Genomic DNA, 4672 nt, shown 5'->3' on the forward strand with positions numbered 1-4672 from the left:
ATTAGTAACTACGAATATATATAATATATTTTTGAGTTTACAAATTGAGATTGTTACATAAAAATAGAGACTCTTGGATTATTTTGGATACTTTTTGTCGTGGGTGTCTTGCAACAGACGAGAGAAGGGAACATAGGGGAATAAGGATGAAAATTTAGGAAATGGATGGATTTTCCAGATCAATCTCAGTGGAGGCGAGAGCTCCTCGATGGAAACGATTGTGAGTGTTTTTTGGGAAATTATTTGCAATGCTAATCTGTTGTTGGTGAGAGAGAGAAGATGAGGAAAAAAGCAATTGGGAATTGCTTATCATAAATTGAGGTTGGACCTCAGTTTATGGTGGGACCCTTGAAAATTTAAAGTGTGGTTGATGTTAACCAAACAGGTGTAACCCATCTTTACAAGCAAACACAATCGTAGCTATAGAGCTAAACACACACAAAATATATAATGGAGGTTTTCTCCCAGCCTCTTCTGGTTCAGCTAATATGGAAAGTTCAATGTTAGCAAGAAATGGAGGGGAGCATTTTCCAATCACAACAAATATTTTGTAGCCGCCTGATGCTTATTTGGGTCTGAAAATGTCCAGCAGGAGTTGAGCACTCAGGATGTGTTTGAGAAGATAATATCATAGTTTTAAAACCCGGACCGGCCCGGCGGGTCAACCCGGGACCCGGCCGACCCGGGCATGGACCGGTCCGGGTGGAGGCCAAAACCCGCTTGGGAATTGGCCCGGCCGACTCGACAAGACCCGGTCAACACCCGCCCCAAACCCGTTGGCTTTTTTTTTTTGCTAAAACGACGTCGTTTTGATTTTTTAAAAAATAAATTTTGACCCGGCCGACCCGGCGACCCGGTCAAAACCCGGAACCCGAGCCTTGGACCGGGCCGGGTCTTAAAACTATGGATAATATTGGTTGTAGTTTAAAGTGTTTTTGTTTGAAAATTTATTAAAATAATATTTTTTTAAAAAATTATTTTTAATATTAACATAAAATATTAAAAAAATTGAATATAAAAAATTTAAATTTTCATAAAACATAATTTTAACCGCCATACCAAAAACTGTCTTCATCCTGAACTCTATACGAATCCGTTTCTGGTATTCCGTTAGTTAGTTATTGTCAGTACGGCTTCTTGTACTTAGCCGAAGAAAGCGAATCCTTTTTTCCAAGCAAGAGCGTAATGATTGAAAAAAATTAGCCTTTTAAAAAAAATAACAATAATTGGCTGGCTAGATTACTTTGCAACTCGTTAAATTCAATAAAAAATTAATTCAATTTATGTGATAGAATTTAATATTTAATAGTCGAATATAATTACTTTTTTTTTTCCTGATAGATAGTTGATTTTAAGTTGAATTACAGTAAAATCCAACACGTAAACGGACTAGTTTCGTATTTAAATCCATATGCACTCCGTAACCCTTCTGGAAAAGAATTTGAAACTGAGAAGGAATGTATATTACTAAACAAATACGGATAGGAATTTTTCATAAATACATACAAATTAACAACTAAGATGAAATTCATATAGAGATAGAGCCTATCAAGTTGCTAAGACGTTGGAGTATTAATGGATTTTAAATATATCCATATTATTAAATAAATAAATATATCTCAAAAATAAAAAAATCCATCTGCGTTCAAGGGATGTGTGTGTGTATATATACAGGTCCCAAAATCGATAAGAGTCAATATCCTTGTCTTGTTGAGAGTTAATGTCGTCGTCCGGAGAAGAAAATTGTTCGCAGAGTCCTACAATGCAGTTTCTTGAGGAACCAAAGCCACATGAGCAGCCTTCTGTTTCCACTCCATCGACATCAAACATCCCTTCAAACCCTCCTGCATCACCATCGCAACCCCTGATTGCTTCAAACCCATCACCACCCCAAGCCCTGATGGCTTCTAACTCATCACCACCACCAGTGCCGCAGCCACCTACCATGAATCCACTGTTTCAGGCACTTTCTACCCCTACTCCACGACCACCACCACCACAAAGATTTGCTAATTATCAAGATAACGATAGTTATTTCAATAGTTTCCCACCTGGATATAGATTTCGCCCTTATGATTATGAGCTGGTGTTGCATTACTTGTACAATAAAGTCAAGGGTCTGCCATTGCCTATGAACAGGATTATTAATGTTGATCTCTATCAATTCGATCCCGAAGATCTTGCAGGTTTTATTTTCAATATAAACCGACTGAAGTGTTGATTAAATTTATATATACATGTTTAACTTTGATACTATAATTACAAATATAATTTTTATCTGTTTATATGAACAGCTCAATATAGTCATCATGGAGAAAAAGAATGGTACTTTTTCACACCGAGGAACAGAAAGTATAGAAACGGAAATAGACCGAACCGAGCGGCAGGTGGTGGATATTGGAAAGCCACTGGAGCTGATAAGGGAATCACGTATGAAACACGTGTTATTGAAGCTGGTAAAAGAATCAAATATAAGAAAACGCTTGTTGGACACAGGAAGGCGCTCGTTTATTATACCGGAAAGCCTCCAAAGGGTGACAAAACCAACTGGATAATGCATGAGTTTAGATTGGATGACCCCCCTCTTCATGTCAGAAATAATAGTGACGACATGAGGGTACATGGATGTTCTTCTGTCTCCAATTGACATAACAGCATTTGCTTATTCTTAACATGGTTATTAATCAGATTTTTTTTTTTCTTTGTTTTGGTGCAGCTGGATGACTGCGTTCTGTGCAGGATTTACAAGAAAAGCCAGAAGAAATCTAATGCTGGTACCAATGTCAGAAATCCGCAAAGTAATGAGGAAATTCCTTTATTGACAATCGATGATGATGATGAAGATTACATAAACGATCATGATTATGATCCAAATCATCTCTCTGCTATAGAGGCTAGCTTTGCCGGGGAGATTTACGGCATGGTTACTAATTCTTTAGAGAATCCATTCCCGATACGTGATGAGTTAAGCCAACAACAGACTGGTACAAGCATAGTCCCAGATGCTAATAATTACTTCTTTATGCTTCAAGATTCACAGATCCCTGGTTTGGAGGAGACATTTGGAACTCCTACCCCGATGGACTCCATTAATCCTGAAGACCGGTCATCCGAGCAAATGGGACTCCAAGATGAATTTCTGAATCCTACATACTCTTCTTCTTTTAATATCCCTGACCCTTTTTCAAACCTCTATTCTATCATCCCAACTAATCTTCCATTGAATCCTTCTCCTCTTGTCAACATTTGTCCCGTGAACACTGCTCCTATTCGCAGCCTTCCTCCCATGAATATTGCCCCTTCCACTGGCGACCTTCCTCCCATAAATATTGATCCACTTGCTGCTCCCTTTCCTCCGGCAAATCCTGCAAATAGTCAGCCATCCTCGGAGATAATGAATGCTGCTCCCAATCATCCTGGAGAGCCACCTCAGCATCGATGATTAGTGTTAGGTTTTCTAGGATCTTGAGAAATTAGCTGATAGACAATGTATCCAATAGTTAAGATTTATGTAAACTAATGTTTTTGACAGATTCTCTATTTTTAGAGATTTATCGACATGGTTTAGGCGCATTGTCCAAAAAAATAAAATTTATCTTTCAGGTGCCCTGTTTATGGTGGTTACTTTGTGGTGGTTTTTATGATAGTTTTTTGTAAGATTATTTTTTTATATAAATCAGACCCGGAGCTTTTATCGAATACCTTGCGGTAATTTTTATGATAAATTTTTTTAATTATTCTTATATATAAAATCAGACCGGGAGCTTTTAGCAAAATTGTTTGTTTTCCATTTGCATGGTAATCAACAAGTAATCATTCTTATCAACAAGTAATCATTCTTATCATACATCATATATTAATCTAGGCGTGTCCAAAAGTTTCATAGTTCTGAATCATCAGGGCAGTAGATTGTAGAGCTAACTCAAAAGAAAAACAGGTTCACATCACATGAACAGCTTAATAAGAAAACTCCATAGCTTTTGAGCTCAAATTTCATTCGTATCAACAAGTAATCATTCTTATCATGCATCATATATTGATGTAAGCGTGTTCGAAGAATTTCATGTCTGAACAGTTAGGGTAGTGGATTGTAGAGCTAACTCTAAGGCAAAACCGGTTCGCGTCATATGAACAGTCTAACAAGAAAAACCATAACTTCTGGGCATAGATTTTGCCGCACAATCCTACACTTTTTGGATTTTTAACTTAATTTTGGTTTTTATAAAGATTGATTTTTGACAGGAGTAAACTACGGATTATTTACAGATAAAGTACGAATTCTTATGTGAAAACTCTTGTCAACAACAGTTCTAGTTTTTTGCTTTTTGTCTTCGTCCGCCTGATTAATTAGGCCGGAGGAAGGGCACAGATCGATCCCAACTCATATGGATTTTGTTAATGGTTTCAACGTTCAGACGAGCGTGCAAGAGTGAGTGATCAAAGTGTGCATGCATGATTACGTACCTTTGTCTGTTTGAATCTCAATTATTTTACGTAATAGTGGAATACTCCATGGGCGGACTTACAAGCTCGGTAATTTTTCAAAAACAAATCACAGTATCCCTCCTTAATTTTAATAATTAACTCGAATTTGCCTACTTATTTTTAAACATTTTCCCCCCATATTTCTTGAAACTTCTGAATCTGTCCCTGGTATATCTTGATGATAATT

The sequence above is a fragment of the Populus alba genome, chromosome 1 (assembly GCF_005239225.2).
Source record: "Populus alba chromosome 1, ASM523922v2, whole genome shotgun sequence".
Taxonomy (NCBI): domain Eukaryota; kingdom Viridiplantae; phylum Streptophyta; class Magnoliopsida; order Malpighiales; family Salicaceae; genus Populus; species Populus alba.